At 33.5% G+C, this 22661-nt stretch overlaps 1 protein-coding gene across 1 annotated transcript in view; it reads left to right on the forward strand.

Moving 5' to 3' along the window:
- The first annotated feature begins 10428 nt into the window (after positions 1 to 10428).
- Positions 10429 to 22661, forward strand: part of TES (testin LIM domain protein) — a 106871-nt gene continuing 94638 nt past the window's right edge. The window contains exon 1 of the mRNA XM_012550993.3: positions 10429 to 10809. The gene's annotated coding sequence lies outside the window, so the exon portion shown is untranslated. The remainder of the gene's footprint in view (positions 10810 to 22661) is intronic.

Consider the following 22661-nt stretch of genomic DNA (forward strand, 5'->3'; position numbering starts at 1 on the left):
CAATTTATGAAGCCAAAGAATTTGGCTTCAAATATTACCTCTGATGCTTACTCCCTATTTAATCAAGGTCAAGTCACTTACATTCTTTATATTTCAATTTCTTCATCAAGAAAATAAAGTTTCTTCCAGCTCTTTATCTCTTATACAGTGAGGATGCTGTCAGCCAACCAGATTGCTGTCAAAACCATGAGGCAAACAGAAGCTGCAGTCCACTGTTACTAGTTTAGGTTTCAGTGAAAGACTTAAGACAATCTCTTTTTCCTTTTTTCAATTCTTTCTTCAAAAGAATAATCAGACTTTAGCTATTTCTATTCCCTCCACTTACTTTTTCACTGCTTCAGTTTCCCAGAATTAGTTAAGCTTAAGTATCTAAACATTTCAAGTTTAAACTGGTTTGGAAGTATGAGTTCTCTAGCAAATGATTGCTATTTCCACTTCAATTTTCATTTTTAGACATGCTAAAAAGAAGACTCAGCTTAAAGATTTGATTATATTCTTTCTATAATTAACATATTTTAACTATAGGGTATCATTATCACAATACATATTTTGCTAGTGAGCCTGTATTATTCTTTATCATACATTTGAACAGTAACCCAAGAACTTTGTGTTGCTATGCAATCAACTCTTGATCATGTGGCTGTGGATAGAACATTGGACTTGGAGTCACAATTACCCTCAAACACTCTGTGTGTGACTCTGGGCAGGTCATTTAACTTCTGTCTCAGTTTCCTCATCTGCAAAATGGGGATGATAACAGTATCTGCCTCTTAAGGGCATTGTAAGGACAGAATGAGATTATATTTTTAAAGCACTTTGAAAACTTCATAGCACTATTATAAATGCTAGCTATTATTATTATTATCTTCCAAGAATGAAGAAGAGAGGTAACATAGATATATCTCATATTATTTTTGTTTTACTTTGGAATATACAATATGACTTTCCCCAGCATATTTAATACCTTATTTATTTAACTTTGGTTGATAAATTACTAAAAAGTTTACATTCCTCAACAGATTCCATTATACTTGATACCATGTTTTCTCTCTCAAAAGGAACCTTCCTGCCATATTCATCTTTCCTATCTCCACAATCTTAATCTTTTCCCTTTATTCTCACTTCTCCTTTGCTTTCAAACCTACTCAGGTTTCTGATTTTTACTTCACCTCCATTATCTAGTTCCTCAAACTTTTATATTTTTCATTTCTTTCAAACTTCTAGAATCCAGATATTCTACTGCCTCTATTTCCCTGCCAGTTTTTTCCCTTTTTGCAACCTGGCTACCATTTCAACTAATATATTGAAATTATCATTGCAGAAGTCAACAGTAACCTCTTTCTCGTCCTAAATAATATCCTATTCTCAGTCCTTATTTTTCTTTTTAAAAAATCAGTTTTTTATTGTTATTGCTCAGTTGTATCTTTTGTGTCTAACTCTTGGTGACTCTTTTGGAGTTTTTTTGGCAAAGATATTGGAGAGATTTACCATTTGTTTCTCCACATTATTTTATAAATGAAAAAACTGGGACAAATAGGACTTGCTCAGGATTTCATAAGTAGAAAGTATTTGAGGTCAGACTTGAACACAGGAAGAGAATCAGAAAGGGAGAAAACATAGTTCTGCAAAATTGAAACAACAAAACAATACCATCAGTTATTATATATGATATTCTCACCCTTGCAATGAAGGGAATAAGGTATATTTTTTCAACTTTCTTCAGAACTTAACTTGGATTTAGATTTTTGTCTAATCCAATAAACATTTATTAAGTACCTACTATGTGCCAGGCACTGTGCTTAGCACTGGGGGTACAATTAATAAAAAGAAAGACAGTCACTGCTATTGGAGGGAGACAACAACAACAACAAAAAAAGGAGGCAGAAAGGTGGGAGAGGGATATAGAGAAGAACATCACGGTGTACCAAGCACAGGGACACCTTGTTTCAGAGAGCTGAAAGTCTCTGAGTTTCTCTCTGAGTATTGTTTTTTCATTTTCTGTTCTTATCATCTCTGTATATATAGCTCTGCTTACTTTACTTTTTATCTGTTCATTTAAGTCTTCCTATGTTTCTATGGATCCCTAATATTAATTTCTCATGGCAAAACAATATTCCATAATATTCATATGGATCATAATTTGGCCATTCCCCACTTGATGGGCAACTATTTTGTTTCAAGATCTTTCCTACTACAGAATATTGCTTGCTTTTCTTTGAGTATGTAGGCTCTCCATATTTTGTAGGGGTCCTCAAACTTTTTAAATAGGGGGCCAGTTCACTGTCCCTCTTGGAGCGCCGGACTATAGTAAAAACAAAAACTTTATTTTGTGGGTCTTTAAATAAAGAAACTTCATAGCCCTGGGTGAGGGGGATAAACGTCCTCACCTGCTGCATCTGGCCCGTGGGCCTAGTTTGAGAACCCCATAGATATTCTAGAAACTTCCTTAATTTAATTCCAATTTGCTTTTCAGAATGGTTGGACTACTCAGCTTCACCAACAGCACATTAGTGAGTCTGTATTTCTAGAGACTATTCAACCTGGTTCATTTCTATCTTTTCCCATCCTTTATGGTCCATATGTTTTTCTATTTCTCTCGACATCTCTTCAGTATTTAGTACTAACTAAATGGTATAATGAATTAAGTCCTGGTTTTGGCTTTAGGGAGAACTGAGTTCAAATCATTCTACTTACTTACTATCTGCATTTGTATCATATATTTTCCATCTTTGGGGAAGACTTTATTTCCATGAGCATTCTCTCATCTGTAAACTGGGGCAATAAGATTTACAAGGCCTTCCTCACAGAATTGCTTAATCTTCAATAAGATAAAGGATGAACATTATTAAATAAATATCAGATATTATTATATTATTCTTCTTGAAACTTTTTTTTAGCATATTTTAATGCCATATATTTCTTACTCTTCTCCTTCCTCTTTGATTATTTCTTCTGTTTTATCTCCTTACTGTAGATATTCTCTCAAGACTCAGATCTTAAATTTGTTTTTTTTAATTAACTCATTTTCCCATCCCCTCCATCTCTCCTTCTGCAGTAGTTAGGTGGAATAGTAGCTAGATTTAGAGTCAAGAATAACAGCAGTCAACATTTACATAGTCATTATTGTGTGCCAGGCACAAGTAAGTGCTTTACAATTGTTATCTCATTTGATCCTCACAAAAACTTTGGGAAGTAAGTGCTATTATTATTCCCACATTACAAATGAGTAAACTGAGGCAAATAGAAGTTCAGTGATTCGCCCAGGATCATGTAGCTATTGTGTCTGAGTTCAGATTTGAATTGAGTCTTCCTGAATTTAGACCAGGTACTCTATCCAATCTAGTGCACAGCTTAATTGTTGTGTGACCCTTAGCAAGTTAATTTTCCTCAATCTCAGTTTCATCACTTGTAAAACGGGGACAATATTAGAATGTACCTCATAAGACTGCTGTAGGAGTCAAGTGAAATAATGAAGTCGAGGATCTTTGCAACTTTCAAAAGCTATTTAAATATTACCTGTTGCTATAATTGTAATTGATAATAACTATCAGCTTCACTTATGACTCCTAAATCTTCCTGAGAAAGCAACTGAATGTAAGAGAGCTGACATCAGGTGACTTAGATTTGAATCCTAGTTCAAATACCACTTAACTGAAAGTTTCTGAAGGAGTTACTTCTCTCCTTAGCATTTCAGTGTCTCCATCTGTAAAATGAGAATGAAAACAGGTACACTGACTACCTCACTGTGTTGTGAGAATATCACTTTTTGTACATTTAAAAGGGTTATTGAAAGATGATTTAATCTGACTGTGCAATTCCAATTGCCCTCAGCTTCAAAACTGAATAATTCTTCCTCTTCCAACCAGTTCAGTTTCCTTATTTCTATCAAAAGGCCTTTGTTTTAGGGAGCTAGAATCTTTGGGATTATTTTCATGTCCTCATTTTCCTTTGCCCCTTATATCCATTCAATCAATGAATTCAGTTATCATAATAAGAGAAATGCAGATCAAAACAGTTCTGAAGTTTTACTGCATGCAGAGAAAATTAGCAAAATACAAAGATGGGAATGATATATGCTCTAAAGGTTATAGAAAGATAAATACACTAATGGAATTTTGGTGGAGCTATGAGTTAATGTAACCATTCTGGAAAGCAATGTAAAAATATGTCCATAAAGTGACTGGGCATCCATACTCTGATTCTAAATTTTTTATTCCTTTATATTTACTCCAAGAATTACAATAAAAACATGAAACACCTCAGAATATTTATAGCAATATTGGCTGTGGTAGCAAAACTATTGAAAATAAAGCTAGGAAGAAAAGCAAAAACACTGGCTGAACATCAGGCTCTGAAAGAATCATGAAAGTGTAGAGAATTGGGCTGAATTTATATCAGGATAAATGTAAAGTCTTGCACATGGCTACCAAAAAATCAACTTCACAAAAACAAAGTAGGAGAAAAAAATATAAACATAACAATTGTTCTGAAAAAAGATCTAGGGAGTCAGTTATGTAATATGGCAATAAAGAAGCTCAGGTGTCTTAGGCTATCATAAGAGGGGCATAGCTTCATGGAATAGAGAGATGATAGATCCACTGCACTCCTTCCTAAGCAGAGTTCATACGGAAAAATGTCTGCTTCTGGATATCACAGTTTAAGGACATTCATAAGCTGAAACATATCCAAGAAGATAATAAAGATAATAATGGACTTTGAGCTCATACCCTATGAGGTTTGGTTGAAGGAGGTCCTACAACTATAAATCCAAAAACCTAGGTTAACAGAATAATTTAGGCAAATTACTTAACTTCTGAGTCTCAGTTTTCTCAACTATAAATGAAGGTGATAATATTTATACACCTAGTTCTCAAGATTATGTGAGGGAAGTACTTTGTAGATTTTGAAATGTTTTATAATGTGCTATAATTATCACAGTAGATACTCACTAAATATTTACTGAGTCAGGTAGAATTAAATGGTATAGAAGTTAGCCTAGAAGTATGCTGAGCAGCAGTAGTATGCTAGAAAACTCCTGCTTATTTTAGATAATTCTGAGGAGGAGAATTAATTAAATAATTTAAAGTTGACTACATATTACATACCCGGCTACTACAACTAATCCGTGGGTCTGAAGACAATGGGAATATTGGTTAAAAGTGTAAAAGAAGTTAGTCTGGTTGGGTTTTTTTTTTTTGAATAATCATAGATTTTCATGTGTATATGAAAACAATTTTACTTCTGGGACCCATCAACTAGATGAAATATGATGGAAAAAATATTACACAATTTGCTTTTCCCAGAGCCAAATATAGAGTTTTGGCCTAATTTGGAATCTTTTCCACATCATTATTTTGGCCAGACTATTTGTTTAAATGACAAGATCCTAGAAGTTACTCCATTCTCTTATACTAGAAGGCAGCACTATGTGGAACAGACCCACCAGTTCTCCTGTGGATGTGACTGGGATTGTTAGGAAGGGGATTAAAAACCTGGAATGCAGCAAGTGAACACATTCTTCATCTCTTTCATGACCTTATTAATTGATTTATTTGGCTCAGCCAGTTGTGACATCAAGTGATATACTTAAATAGATACTGAAAAGTCAGCGTCATCCCTTTTGGGGGCTGAATTAACTCTTGAAAGATAAATTAGTGTTTTTTACTCTGACTGAAGCAGAGCAGACATCAATGTTTATGTTGCACTTAAGAAACCATCTCAAAAGCACAATAACTGTCACTAGTCATGACATACTGAGCTCTAGGGAAAATCATAACAAGAGAAATTTGCTCTAAAAAATGACATGGGTGCATTGTTCCCATTTTTTAAGTAGAAGAAGTTATTAAATATCAAACACATGAGATGTTTATTATAAGTGATGAGGACAAGATGCTGTCACCCACTTAAGGTGGTTATCAAAACCTCATGATTGTACATATGTAGGAATCGAGCTAAGGCTGTTGCAAAATTAAATCTAAAATTTGATTTATAAAATTCCTTTTATGCAATACTAACTTCTCTTTTTTACAAAAAATTATATCTTGACTCTCTAAAAGACTATTATGACCATATGACTTGGAATATATATGCTGAATATCTTTCTCTTCCTCCAAAAAGTTATTAAGAAAATACCATTTTAATATAAACTGCATTCATTGTACTATCTAGAGAATGTTTTAGTAATTGTTTCTCGCTTGATAAAAATGGGATAACTCTCATGCCTTGTTCCTGAGCGATTTCTCCTTATTTGAAACTATGTCATCCCTCTAAATAAGCTTGCTACCATAGAAACTAATTCCATAAATACTGTGCTGAGCTCAGTGCATTCTTGTAGAAACATTTGTTTTTAAAATGCTCCATGAGTTATGTCTCTGTTCTCAAAAAGCGCATGGTTTTTAAGCAAATTATTTCTTTTCTAAGTGAGTAAAAGAACATGCAATAGAAAAAACATTGTGCAAAACTTTCATTTTATATTATTCTCTCTGCTTTACTAGCATGCTAGGTCCATGTAAATAAAAAATTGGTATTTATACAAAGTAGCCTGACAGGATGGTTAGAGAGGTAGTCTTAGAATCAACATCACTTATAGTCATCTCCTGCCACTGATATACACTTTGCTCGATTATTCCAGACAACTCACATAACTTCTCAATGCCCTCAGACAACTCTCTATTACAGCAAGTTGTAGAACTGCTAGATTGTATTGGTGATGATGATTGTGATGATAATGGAAACAGGGGTTCTACCCCAAGAGTTCAACACATTGATGAAATATCAATATTTCATGTATAGATAAACATGCCCCCAAAATATCCTCAATATTAATGTGGAGGGGTGACTTCATATTACTGAAAATTATGCCCAGAAAGGCAAATTCTGGGAAGGTTCTACTGATTTGCAAAGGCTTTAAGGACAGGTACCAATTTTTCTTAGGATCTGCCTACCTTAGTATGGAGCATCATCATGTCAACAGAGGGTCTAGTCACTAGAAGGCCATTTAGTCTGGCCACAATAACCTATCATATTATCTTCTAAGTTTTGCAGGAGTTGCTTTCTGCATTAGTAAGAAAACTCACATGGGCAGCCCTGTTTGTAGTGGCTAGAAACTGGAAACTGAGTGGATGCCCATCAGTTGGAGAATGGCTGAATAAATTGTGGTATATGAAAATTATGGAATATTACTGTTCTGTAAGAAATGACCAACAGGATGATTTTAGAGAGGTCTGGAGAGACTTACATGAACTGATGCTGAGTGAAATGAGCAGGACCAGGAGATCATTATATACTTCAACAACAATACTATATGATGACCAGTTCTGATGGACTTGGCCATCCTCTGCAATGAGATGAACCAAATCATTTCCAATGGAGCAGTAATGAACTGAACCAGCTATGCTCAGAGAAAGAACTCTGGGAGATGACTAAGAACCATTACATTGAATTCCCAATCCCTATATTTATGCCCACCTGCATTCCTTCACAAGCTAATTGTACAATATTTCAGAGTCTGATTCTTTTTGTACAGCAAAATAACAGTTTGGTCATATATACTTATTGTGTATCTAATTTATATTTAAATATATTTAACATCTACTGGTCATCCTGCCATCTGGGGGAGGGGGTGGGGAGTAAGAGGTGAAAAATTGGAACAAGAGGTTTGGCAATTGTTAATGCTGTAAAGTTACCCATGCATGTAACCTGTAAATAAAAGGCTATTAAATTTAAAAAAAAAAAGAAAAAAAAAAAAAGAAAACTCACATGGATGAAATTACAGATCCTTGATATACTGAAATGTTCTCTTGTAAAGTAAATAGTTATCTGTCCTGTAATCTCTATTTCCCAGGGCTATTGTAAAGTTCAAATGATATTAAACAGTATAAACAGTATAAATTTTAAACTTCCTAAACTTAAAAAATGTTATATAAGTCCCAGTTAATTCATTAATTTAACAAACACTTATTATGCTCTTTCTATGTTCCATACAGCAAGTTAAGCACTGGGGTCACAGAGACAAAAAATATAAAATAAATAATCATTCCCAAGAGGAGGAAAGGAAGGACCTGTGGGGGAGGAAGAGTATGAGGGCAGAGACAGGGTGAGAGATCTAGGATGTGCTTTTAGGAGAGAGCATTTGAATTCATCTTTGAAAGAAAAGAGAAATTCTATGAGATGCAGGTAAAGGGGGATAAAGTACATCTCAGGCAGCAGAGGCAATCCTCAAGATTGTATAAAAATAGGAAATGGCAAGTTGCTTTGGTTAGATACATGTAGTCCAAACAATTGTTATTATTTCAATAAATCTAAATTATTCTTCAAACATTATTTTTCATTTATCTGGCAAGTTAAAAGGGACCATTACTAGGTTTAATAGCTTTAGCTAATGCAGAATGCTGGTTTTAAAGTCGGAGAGAACTGCATTTAAAACCCCACATAAGGGCTGTGTAACTCAGGGAAAGTCTCTTAACTTCTCATTTCATTGAAACTCTAAGATGAAGTTTTACTTGTATCTGTCCATAGTGAAAGAGGATATTCACTCCCTGGAATTGGTCCTTATATTTAAAAAATCACAAAAAGTAAACTAAAACAACAAAATGCAAAAAGTAAACAAACTAAACCCCAAAAAAAATTAGTAGCAAGAATATATTCCTTTTTATGTCAGACAAAAGGAATGCCTTATTCCTAGGGTAGAAAAAGGAATAGTTCATGACAGTAAATTATCCAATAATAGTGTCTGTAAAAACAAATATGAATAAGTCCAAGACTGGTTAGTCTAATAGGACAGTAATTTTTCTTCTCCAGCAAAAACAACAATAAAAACCACATGATTGAAGTCAGTTGTTCTGACAGGAGTTTGGAGATCTCTATTATTAATTCAGGCTAAAGAAGATTCATCCCAATGGATCATAATATTTACTGTATTAGCAGTAATCAATTTATTGGCTTTAAAAGGACTTAAGTATACTATGTTATTATCTTTCCAAGATTTAAATAATGAGGTGAATTTACCTGTTATACAGGATATTTCTGAACTCATTGGTAGTTTTCTTTTCTCTGGGTGAAATGCAGAGACAACCTATGATAGCACATTCTATAACAAGATTTTACACACACACACACACACACACACACACACACACAATTATTTGCTGAACAGTGAGAGATAGCATAGTTGAATGTTCTCAAAATGTGGCATATGAATTCCTGGGGAGTTCCAGCAACCCTTTCAAAGGATTCTTGAGGTTAAACCTGATTCCATGATAATACTAAGATTTTGCTTATGAAAATACACCTTGATTTTCTAACTAAATATCTGTGTGGCGTCAGATTTTTTTCATATAGTTTGACCAAAACAACATATCACAACATAATGAATGCAGAAAAAGAATTCATCTTGCATTAATCTTCCATTAAGCCATATTTTAAAAAGATTTATTAAAAAATATGTAAAATAATACCACTGGTTATTTTTGAAAACACGGTTATTTTAAATAAAATCAGTTATGTTAACATATAATGGATTTATTTTTATTATTTTGAAATGAATTAATAGATATTTTGAAATTTTGGTATATGGTATATCTCAATAGATATAACCCTACTAAATAAAGTCTCCAGAGGGCCTCAATAATTTTTAAGAGTTCAGAAATGTTTTGAGATCATAAAGTTTGAGAACCAATGGTTCAGTGGATCGATTGTTGAGCTCCCAAACATTTTTAGTACTAATAACCTTTAATAAATCTTATACCCCATATTTATTTTGAAAGGATATAAATTCTAGAGTTTACCATGCATAAGAAAAACCTCCTGTATTTTATTAAGGATGAAAGGAAATAAAATCTAGAATTTACCATGTATATGCAAAAAAAAGACATAAAATAAAATACATTGACTTCAATTCAATAATATAATATATTTTTTCCCTATGCCCTTGACAACCTTCTCATAACTCTTGATCTAAACACATTTGGAATACCAAAATATAAGGATGAGAGTGACCATCCAGCTGGCAGTTACAAGTATCACAGCCATAAACTCCCATCCCTTGGGGCCATGTATAGATATCAGAGTATGGATGAGAGTTTATGCCATCCATGATGTGTGGGCTTATAAATACATACAAATGCCCAGGACAGGAAAGCCTAGAATTCCTGACGAGCCGGCCTCAGGATCAGGATAGCCTGGCTTCAAGCTTTATCTCTGATCGATACTGTCTATATCATCTTGGACAAGGCATTTGGCCCCAGAGGTCCTGAAGCAGTTTTAACTGCAGAACTATTGTCCCTCTGCCATGTTAGTTGTTTCCCTATCAGGAGCTCCTTATATCAGTGAAATCACAATTCTAGACAATATTCATTAGTTTTACTTTTCTCTTGAAGAATCAGTTTCTATGGTGATATGTGGTAGAATTCTAATTCCAGCTACCATTCTACTTTACTCTTCCATAGAAGAAGGTTTTGTGGGAGAAAAAGCAGAGGAAGGTCTTGAGCTGAAGAGTAAGAGGAAAGAGAAGAAAGAGCTTTGGTGATTTAGATGACTTTTGAATTGTAAAGAAGATCAGAGATTGAATTTGGGGAGGGAAAATTTGAAAAGAAGGGCTAGAGTTAAAAGAGTAGAAACATTAGCATAAAAGGACTCACATTGAAAGAAAAATATTTGAGGAAAAGGAGAAAAAGAGGAGGAAAGGGACCTGAAGAGGAGAACGAGGAGGAGCAAAAGGAGAATGAGAAGAATTCTGATTGAAGGAGAAGGACCACTGAAAGAAGAGAAAGTAGAAGAAAAGTAATAGGAAGATAAGACTTAAAGGAAAAGGTAAGGTAAATAAGACAAGTTGGTAAGGCAAGTGATGATCCAAAATTTAAAGAAAATAGTTCTGCTGCTTGTTACCCTTGTCAAAGCAGTTTCCCAGAGCAGTTATTCAAGGGAGCTATTATCAAGAAATACATGTACTGGAGATCGAACTTGTTGAAGTAAGGAAAGCATTGGGAGAAATTTGTAGTAATATACAAATTTATAACTAGGAATTTTTGTTCCTATAGCAAAAGGCAGGAAAGGCCTAGAATTGGTGAGAAGATAAAGGAAAGAAAATAGAATTCCTAGGAAACAGACACAATTCTAGAACAGGAGATGAATGTACCCTGTGGGTCATCTGGCAGCATATTCTAATGATTAGCAAAATTATGTAATAGCTAGGTTGCACATTACCAGATCCAACATTTTAGCATTATGGAGGGAATCTACTTTCCAACAGATTTTTTTTTTACATACCCATATCTTCCTTCCATTACTACTATCCTAGGCTACCCAAGAATGAAGCACTAATTTCTCTTAATGATGTCAAGCACATAGTATGAAAACCAAGCCCAGGAGTTCCCTTCCCCCCATGACAGACTGAGCAAATTTCGCCTTGTGATATTACCTTGGGAATGGGTAGAAGAATGGCGTATCTATGTAGTCACAAGCCCACTCATCATCTGTATATGGCCCCAGGGAATGGGAATTTATAACAGTGGTACCTCTAAATACCAATTGGATATCCACTCTCTCCCTTCCATTTTAGTACTCCAATCTTGTTCACATTGGTTTAGTCCAAACCTCTTTTCCATCACTGGAATAATTTTTTTAAATTGCTGAAACTTATAATTAAATGTTTGAAAATTAAACAACTTTATTATTTCTCATTCATCAAAATAGCAAAAATAATTAATATATAACAAAATTAAATGCTAGCAAGATCATGGAAAAGTAGGTACACTAATTCTTCACTTGTGGAATTGCAACTAGTGAAATCTTTAAGATAAAAATCTGACAAGATGCAATAAAAGTTACAAAGAAGTATATATTATATCATTTCATTGTTATGAATTTACTCCAAAAGTCTTATAAAAAGAAATGTTATGATTTGAAATTTTTTCATACCAGTATTATTTATCATTGCAAGAAGTTCCTCCAAGAAGGGAAAGCTTAAATAAATTTAATGAAATACTATACTTAAATTATAACATATAACAAATATGGGAATTCTAAAGAAATGCAGAAATATCTTTATGAAAGTAGAAAAAGGAAAAGGATAAAGAGAAAAAAGCGCATAGTGATGATTACTACATAAGAGAAAAAGTAGAGATCAAATCAACAAATACAAAATATGTATGAAAACCTAAAGAGAACACCTGTAAAAATATCATGAAATGTGCTGAAAATAATTTGAGTAACAGAGCATGTTTAACTAGTGCCAATAGTTGATAGTAAGCTTATAATAAAAATATTTTAAAATAAGAATGTCTCATTTTGTGAGGAAATTGAGCAATTACAGAAGATGACAGAAATACCAGCTGAAGCAGGAATAAAATCAATATTGTCATTGGAGTTGTACCAAAAGCTACCTAGGTAGGAAAAGAAATAGATGAAGAGTTTGGTAAACAGATCAAATATTTTGTTTATTATGTAATAGTGATATGAAACTCTGGTTAAACAGACAACATCCTTGTCTCTTTCTGAATAAAAAATACAGGTATTAAGTGTAAGCTTCTCTTAATGATAATTCCATCATTCAAATAATGGAGGAACCAACAGGGAAAGATTTTTTTTTCCTTTAATTAACTTTTTTTCTCTCCACTTCCTCTTCCCCTGAAAAAATATAACAAATATGGGTAGTTAGGCAAAACAAATTGCCACCTTATTATTTTATATCTCTTTCTACATTTTGAGTCCAAAATATCTCTGTGTCTTTTAGAATCATGTCTAGTCATTGCATTGACCAGAAATCTTAAATCTTTCAAGATTGTGTATTGAGTCAGGATAACACAAGATTTAGCTGCTTCTACATTAAAGAACCGAAGAGTTTGGAATGTGATATTCTGGAGAGCAATGAAGCTAGGATTATAACCAAGAATCACCTACCAAACAAAACAGAATATAATCCTCCAGGGGAAAAGGTAGCTATTCAATGAAATAGAGGATTTTCAAGCATTTGTGATGAAAAGACTAGAACTAAATAGAAAATTTGATTTTCAAATGTAGGACTCAGGAGAAAAATAAGGAGGTAGTCAGGAAAGTGATATAAGGGGTTTAATAATGTAATATTCCTACATGGAAGAATGATACTTGCAACTTATTAGAATGTTCTCATTATTATGGCAGTTAGAAGGAGTGTATATAGACAAAGGATACAGAGTGAGTTGAATATGAAGGGATAATAACCAAAAATATATAAAGAGTGAGAGAGGAATGTATTTGGAAAAAAGGAAAGGGAGAAGTGGAATGGTTTAAGTTATTTGCCAAAAAAGAGGAATGAAAAATCTTTTACTGTGGAAGGGTGGAGGGGGAGGACAGGATAAATGAGTTAACCTTACTCTCATCAGAGATGACTCAAAGAGAAAATTACATATACATTCAAAAAAGGTATAGAAATCTATCTTACTCTGTAGGAAAGTAGGAGGGGAAGTGTATGTGGGAAGGCTGATAAAAAAGAAGGCATACTAAGGAAGGAAATGGACATTAGCAAAACACTTTTGAGGATGGACAGGGTGAAAAGAGAAAAAAAAATAGAATAAATGGGGGGAAATACAGTTATCAATAATAATTGTAAAAAGAATTTTGAAGCATGTTTCTCTGTTAAGGCCTCATTTTTCAAACATATAGGGAACTGAGTCAAATTTATAAAAAAAAACAATAAGAGCTATGCCCCAATTGATAAATGATCAATAGATATGAATAAAGCTCAAAGGGCTTTAAAATTATGTGTATCCTTTGTCCTAACAATGCCACTGCTAGGCATAAATCCCAAAAGAGATGTTTAAAAAAGGAAAAGAACCTATATGTACAATAATATTTATAGCAACTCTCAGGGAAAAAAAAAAAAGAAAAGAAACTGAGGGGAATGCCAATAACTGGGGAATGGCTGAATAAATTATGACATGTAATTATGGTGAAATATTATTGTTCTATTGGAAATGATGTGGAGTGCTCTCAGAAAAACCTGGAAAGTCTTCCTTGAACTCAAGCAAGTGAATATACTATGTACAAAGTAATAGCAATGTTCTGGGATAATCAGCTGTGAATGATTTTGCTCTTCTCACCAACACAATGATCCACAACTACTCTAAAGAATTTAGGATGAAAAATCCTATGGATACCCAGAGAAAGAACTGATTAGCAACATATCCGCAATTTTCAGTTTTGGAAATCTGCATGAGTCACTGAAAGATTAAGTGATGTCCACTGAATGGCATAGCATCTGAACATTTAAAGGAAAGTAAATGAACTAAAAAGACAAAAAGATAAATAATAATTATTTGATACTCCAACATAACCTTTTCAGACCTAAATGAATGTAAGAAAAAAAAATAAGGACAAAGTTGTTTTGAATAGACTTTTAGAAGAAAATAGATGATATGTTTTTATAATGATTACTGAATGAAAATCAAAAATTAACAATGAGTTAGGGCATAATAAATTGATAAATTTTAAAATAAGAAATGTTAAATATCTTTTATTTAGCATAATTTTTTATTAATTAAAAATTATAATTAATTGTATATATATATATATATATATATATATATATATATATATATCCCTTAGTGAATTGCTCTCCAATTACTGATATTCTGCCTGGACTTTCTTTTTAATGATTAACATAGTCTCATATTCTCATATTTTCCCCAGCCTAATGATTCTGAAGATCCAGCTACTAATGTATAACCTATTTCCTATCCTCATCTGGCCTCAAATCTATCCCTGCAATGTCCCCACTTCTTTAGATCTATCTGCAGCTTCTACTGTGCTCTTGGAATGCTGGCGCCTTAATTAACAACCTTCTTTTTATCTTTTTTTTTTTCTCCCAGGAAATCAGAGTTAAGTGACTTGCTCAGAGCAACTAATAAGTGTCAAATGTCTGAGGTCAGATTTCATTTCAGGTCCTCCTGATTCCAGCAGGTGTTCTATCCACTGTGCCATCTATCTTAAGCCACTTCCTTATTCATTCCTTATATTTGTTCCCTTTACTAATATATATATTATATATTTATGTGTGTGTGTATGTATGTATATATATGTGTGTGTATGTATGTATATATATATATGTGTGTGTGTGTGTGTGTCTGTGTCTGTGTGTATGTGTGTTTGTGTGTGTGTATTCCTCCTGATGGTACCTTTTCCCTTGTCATCCCCTGATTCACTGGTCTCTCCCTACTAACATATTTAAACATTCTATACCCACCTCCACTAAGCAAACTCTCTTCCTTTAAATTTCACAAAACCTAAATTTATAGTTCAATGCAGATCCAGGGGCTATCTAAGAATGCCCCCAGGTCATTCATTTTCTATTCCCATTAGTGATTCCTTGTACTTTCCTAAGTACTAGCTTCCCACCTTTGTGTTTCCCATTACTTCCCTTCCCTATCCCCACCATTTGGTAAACTGAATTCACACAGGATAAGTGCCCACCATGTGGTCAGAAAAAACAAATCAAGAAACTCTTAAGGTCTCTCGAGAACTCTGGAATTGATTGGGACATCATGGGAGACATTGTCACAGGTCTGCCCAGCATTGCATTCCCTCCAGAAAAGTGGACTTGAGTCCACTTTGACCCAAGTGGAATCAGTTCAGAAAAAAAATGCAAGTTGTGCAAAGTTAGAGAAGTCACCCCAAATGTTCATAGGAACTGTCTGTGTCTGACCTGTGGCAGAGCATTCCGAGCTCTTATTGATCTGATCAGCAACAGTCAGACATGATGTAATTCAACTCTTAACATAGTTTTGTCTTTTTGGTCTTCTTCCACAACAATGGACAAAAACCAACTAATCAACAAACTTTACTCTCAAGTATCCTTATCCTTTGTCTTATCATTATTTATACTTTTCCAAACCCAAAACCTGGATTACTTCCATGTTTTTACTCCTTTTGTACTTGCTACTTAATAAAGCTCTAGGAAATCATGCATATTATAAATTTATGTCATCTAATTTCAACTGAGCCTCCAGTACACCTAATTAGTTCTCTATTGTATTTTCTACAGAAACTATTTCAAATCTTCTTGTCTCCTCAAAGGTCTTGTCTTCCTACAGGAGGAAAGAAGGAAATACTGTTTCCTTCTTTCTGCCTATTCTGCACCAATTTGTAGTCAAGAACTTGTCCTCTTACTTCAACAACAATAAATAAGACCATTTTCTAGGACATCCCTTCAGCAACAACAATAAATAAGACCATTTTCTAAGACATCTCTCCCTCATCTCATCCCCCTTCTCATCTGACATAATTCATATTTCTCTCTCCACTATTTCTACCTCTTTCCAATCTCAGATGAAGAAGTAACCTTTCTCCTTTCCAAGGCAAATCCCTCTCTCTGTATTCTTGATCTTATCCCTTTTGTTTTTCTACAGTAAATTGTTCTATCATCTTGTGGATAACAAGATATCTGGGATAAATGGTTGGATATAAAACATGATCTGTCTAAGTGGTCTCAGGGAGCCTTGCTAGGTGAAGTAAACTAGTTAGTACAATAACTTACTCATCATTTATCTGTACCCAGCATTTTAAAGCTAAATGGGAAAAAAATTTTGCAAGCACTGGAGGCATTATATTCTGGTTTCTGAACAGGGTGGGGGGGGGAGTGAAAGGGGAGAGGCAGCTACAGAATTGATGGTAAGATGTTAAGGACTGAAGCTACACAGATTTTGATGGCAAACATTATCTGACTGAATGCTTTGGGATAAACTAGTTGAATTTGTATTTACTCTGTCATCAAAAAATGTCAACTAAGAAACCTCATTCTTTTTTGTTTGTTTTTCCTCCAAGTGTAATATCACTTTTTTTATTAAAACTTTTTATTTTCAAAACATGCATGGATAATTTCCAACATTTACTCTTGCAAAACTTTGTGTTCCAAATTTTTCCTCCCTTTCTTCTACCCCCTACCCTAGACAGCAAATAATCCAATATCTGTTAAACGTATGCAATTCTTCTATACGTTTTCCCACAATTATTGTGCTGCATGAGAAAAAAATCTGATAAAAAAAGGGAAAAATGAGAAAGAAAACACGATTCAAGCAAATAACAACAAAAAAGAGTGAAAATAATATGTTGTGATCCACATTCAGTTCCTATAGTCCTCTCTCTGGGTGCAAATGGCTCTATTTATCACAAGATCATTGGAGGTGGCTTGAATTATCTCATTGTTGAAAAGAGCCATGTCCATCAGATTTGATCATTGTATAATTTTGTTATTACCATATACAATGATCGCTTGGTTCTGCTCACTTCACTTAGCATCAGTTCATTTAAGTATCTTCAGACCTCTCTGAAATCATCTTGCTAAACTATAACTTATTCAGCCATTCTTCAACTGATGGTCATTCACTAAGTGAGAAACTTCATTCTTATATGTTATAAATACTTTTCTTAAAAGAAAGTCAGAAGATATTAGACAATTTTCTCTAAAAATAAAATATATAAATCACTGTGAAATGAATTTGAAGTCTGCCACTTTCAATCACTCTTGAACAAACAGATTTTTATAAAACAGCCTAAAACACATATATACATTAAAAATCTATATTTTTATGTGCTTGTATACTTAGTGAAAACTGAACAACACAAAAATGAAATTGACTATATCTTAACAAACATGAAATGATTACTTATTGATACGGGAGTAATATCAGAATTGACTCTCTGTTTGCAGTCAGATTACATCTCCAATCCAAATGTTCAAGTGGACTAAGCTTGTATTGGACTAATAAGCCACAGTTGAACACATTGTACCTTGACTCAACATCATGATGTCATTGATTCTCTTTAATTATGAAGGACCAACAACAGTAATCAGAATTGACTTTGGTGGGTAGGGCAAACATCAAAATCAATATCAAATTATAAAGATGAGATACCATGTTAATAGTAATAGCTTCAACCTGTGATATTCAAACAAGTCACTGATATAAAAAACAAACCGAATGAAAAGAGGTAAAGAATCTGATCTTCAAAATCACCGTTTCCCACAGAAATTTGACTACCCTTAAAGTCTTCCTTCATATCCTCAGAACCAAATATTCTATTTTTCTCAAATTCCTTCCTTTGAAATTTATCATAATATGTTTACTGGTTTATTGGTTATTATATTCTACTTTGGACCCTTTATATTGGAAATATGCACTATCTAACTGGTTAGATTGTAAGTTCCTTGACTGTGGTCATGTGTTATTTTTCATCTTCGTGTCTAAAGTATTTTTGCCCATACTAGATTCAAAATTGTGTGGCAATGAAAGAGAGGATTTGACTATATAAAGATAGGGTAAGAGGGAATCTGTTTCAAGTATGGGGATAGATATGAATAAAAAAAGGCACAGACTTAGGAAAAAAGCAGGATGAAGGGAAGATGACAAGTTTGACTAGCACACAGCTTACAAACAGATTTTCAACAGCTTTCCATAAACTTTATTCATTAGTCAACAGACTCAGTAAAAATATTTAGATACAAGACTAGCATTGTCATGACAATGCATTAAAAAAATAACATGGACATTATAGAAGCTAGATTGAAAAGGGGATAGAAAAGGAAAGAAAACCACTTAGGATGTTATTACAGTACTTGTAACAAATTCTATTCAGGTTCAGAGGGCCAGTGGCTCAGCAGCCAGCTGTGAGAACTCTAACACAACCACAGAAGACAAATTGTAAGACCCTGAACCCTAGGACAACAGGTGGGACGAGGCCAGGCTAACACAGTGCAGTGGAAAAGTCTGCAGCCCAACCGGCCCCAGCACAGTGGAAATTCAGTGAAAGTCCCCTGTCCACCTGCCAAAAAAACAAGTCTTGGGACAGAATTCCCCTATGTTCTAGGAGCAGAATTCAATTTTTTAAAATGAACAAAAATGCAAAAAGAGTTTTGAACATATGAAGCTAATTTGGTGACAGGGAAAATGAGAATACAAATCCAGAAGAGGACAGCAACAGCAAAATGCCTACATGTGAAGTCTTAAAGAGAAATATGAACTGGTCTCAAGCTCAGAAGGCTCTCTTGGAAGAGCTCAAAAAAGATCTTAAAAGAAAAAAGAAAAATGGTGAAAAGAAATGAGCTATGTAGAAGAATTATAAAAGATTTTTTGGGAAAAGCTAACAGTTTGAAAAAGGAAGCACAGAAAATAACTGAAGAAAACAGCTTCTTAAAAATAAATTTGGTGACATGGGAGGAAAAAATATACTGAAGAAAATAACTTCTTAAAAAATAAATTTGGCAAAATGGAAAAAGAAAAGAAATCCCCTAAAAGTACAATTGACCAAATGCAAAAGGAGGTAAAAAAAGCAAACCAAAGAAAATAATTCACTAAAAATTAGAATTGGACAAAATGAAGAAAAGAATGAGGCAACAAAAACCCCAAAAGTATGAAAAATAGAAGAAAATGTAAAATACTTATTGAAAAAACAAGTGACCTGGAAAATTGATCCAGGAGAGATAATCTTAGAATTATTGGATTATTTGAAAGTCATGATCAAAAAAAAAAAAAGAGTCTGGAAAACATCTTTTAAAAAATCCTTAAGGAAAACTGCCCTGATATCCTAGAACCAGAGAGTTAAATAGTCATTGAAAAAATCCACCATTTACCTTCTGAAAGAGACCCTAAAAGTAAAATTCCAAAGAATATTATAAATAAATTCCAGGATTATCAGATCAAGGAGAAAACACTTCAAGAAGGCAGAAAGAAACAATTCAAATATCGAGAAGCCATAATCATAATTACCTGGGATCTAGCAGCTTCCACATTAAAGGACCAGAAGCCCTAGAATATGATATTCTGGAAGGCAAAAAACCTTGGACAACAACCAAGGATCAACTGATGAGGTTCAGTTCCCCCCAATTCCTGGTCAGGGAGTCAAATGATGAGGTTTGGCGCAGGCAGGAAGTTGTGAGAACCCCATTTGGTGGCACAGGTCCTTTGTAAATGAATTTATGAACCTGAAAAGTTAAACTGGCAAAATAAGTTAATTATTAGCACTGGGAAGTCAGCCTTTGCTAGAAAGACTAAATTCCTTGGTGGCAAGGTCCCAAAAGAGGGACATAAAGTTTTTTAGCAGAAAAATCCTGTTCTAGCAAAGAAATCCCAACAGGAAGGTTAAAAGGGTTAAGGAAGTCAGCCAGAGAAATCCCAGCAGGAAGGTAAAGAGGGCCTAGTCCTGTTAAGGAAATAGGTGAGAAAGATAAAGAGGGAGTAATGCTGAAAGAGAATGTCTTTCAGTGGGCAGAGATTCCCTTGCAGGTAACTATGTCAAGGGAGGTCCCTTGATCTGGTATGATTCCTGCTTTGAGATCCTTTACAAGGAGTTTGGTTGAAGGAAACTTGTTATATGTGCAATTCTTGGTGGGGGCTGAGAGTTGAAATCAAAATAGAGTATCTTGGAATTGAATGAGAAGTTCTAGACTAATTTTCAACTCAATAGAGAATGTAATTACTGGTGTCAAAAATAAAGAGTGAACTTACCACTAAAGAAGAGGAAATTAAAACAATAAGAGCAATTTTGCCCAATTGTAGGCCAATAAATTTGACAATCTAAGTGAAATGGATTAATATTTATAAAAATATAAATTGCCCAGATTAACAGAAGAGCAAATAAAATGCTTAAAAAGTTCCATTTTTGAAAAAGAAATTGAACAAGTCATCAATGAACTCCCTAAGAAAAAATCTCTAGGGTCAGATGGATTTACAAATGAATTCTACTAAACACTTAAAGAACAATACCATATGAACTATTTGGAAAAATAGGGAAAGAAGGATTTCTTTTAGAACACAGCAAAAACTTACCTAAACCAGGAGGGGCCAAAACAGAGGTAAAAAAAATTATAGACCAATTTTCCTAAAGAATATTGATGTTAAAAATCTTAAATAAAATGTTAGCAAAGAGATTACAGTAATTTATCACAAGGATACTCCACTAAGGTCAAGAGGGATTTATATCAGTAATGCAAGGCTGGTTCAATATCAGGAAAACTATCAGCATAACTGGTTATATCAATAACAAAACTAATAGAAATCACATGATTATCTCAATAGAAGCAGAAAAAGCATTTGACAAAACACAACACCCATTCCAAATAAAAACACTAGAGAGTATAGGAATAAGTAGAATTTTCCTTAAAATGAAAAGTAGCATTTATCATTATATATAATTATGTATAATGGAGATAAGCTAGAAGACTTCCCAATAAGATCAGGGGTGAAACAAAGATGTCTATTAGCAGCACTATTATTCAATATTATATGAGAAATGTTAATTGTTTCTAGACATTTTTAGCTGATTCTCTAGGATTCTCTAATTATACCATCATATCATCTGCAAAGAGTGATAGTTTTGTTTTCTCAGTATCTCCAATAATTCTTTCAATTTCTTTTTTTTTTTTCTGTTACTGTTAAAGCTAGCATTTCTCATAAAAACTTCAGCAAATTTGCAGGATATAAAATGAACCCACATAAATCATTGGCATTTTTATATGTTCTCAACAAAATCCAGCAGTAAAAGATAAAAAGGGACATCCCACTTAAAATAACTGTAAACAATATAAAATATTTGTAAGATTACCTGCCAAGAAAAAAACAAGAACTATACTAACACAATTACAAAACACTTTTCATACAATGTTAGATCTAAACAATTAGAAGAATATCAATTGTTCATGGATAGTCTGCATCAATATAATAAAAATAAAATTCTACCTAAATTAATTTACTTATTCAGTCCCAGACTGATTAAACTGCCAAAAATTACTATATTATAGAGCTAGAAAAAATAATAACAAAATTCACCTGGAAGAACAAAAGGTCAGGAATATCAAATAAATTAATGGGAAAAAACGTAAATAAAGGTGGCCTAGCCATGCTAGCCCAAAAACTATATTATAAAGTGGCAATCATCAAAACCATGGTACCAATTAAGAAACAGAGTAGTGGACCAGTGAACCAGATTAGGTACACAAGACACAATAGTCAATGACTACAGTAAACTAGTATTTAGTAAACCTGAAGATTTTATCTTCTGGGATAAGAACTCACTATTTGACAAAAATTGCTGGGAAAATGGAAAATAGTATGGTAGACTAGGCGTTTTTCAACATCTAACACTCTATCAACATAAGGTTGAAATGGTTTTTATGATTTAGACATAAAGGTGATGCTGTAAGCAAATTAGGAGAGTAAGGGATAATTTACCTATCAGATCTTTGGAGAAGGGAGAAATTTATGACCAAAGAAGAATGAAAGAACATTATGAAATACAAAATGGATAATTTTGCACAAACAAAATCATTGTAGTCAAGATTAGAAGGGAAGCAGAAAACTGGGGGGGGGGCATTTTACAGCCAGTATTTCTGATAAAAGCCTCATTTTAAAAATAGAGAACTGAGTTAAATTTATAAGAATACAAATTATTCCCTAACTGATAAATGACCAAAGGTTATATACAGATAATAGTTGATGAAGAAATTAAAACCATGTCTAGTCATATGAAAAAAAAGGCTCTAAATCATACTGATCAGAAAAATTAAAATTAGAACAACTTTGTGGTATCACTTCACACCTCTCAGATTGAGGAAGATTGACAAGAAAATGTAATAACAAATGCTGGAGGGAATGTGGGGAAACTGGAACACTAATGCATTACTGATGGATTTGTGA

This window comes from Sarcophilus harrisii, chromosome 5, assembly GCF_902635505.1.
Source record: "Sarcophilus harrisii chromosome 5, mSarHar1.11, whole genome shotgun sequence".
NCBI classification, from domain to species: Eukaryota; Metazoa; Chordata; class Mammalia; order Dasyuromorphia; family Dasyuridae; genus Sarcophilus; species Sarcophilus harrisii.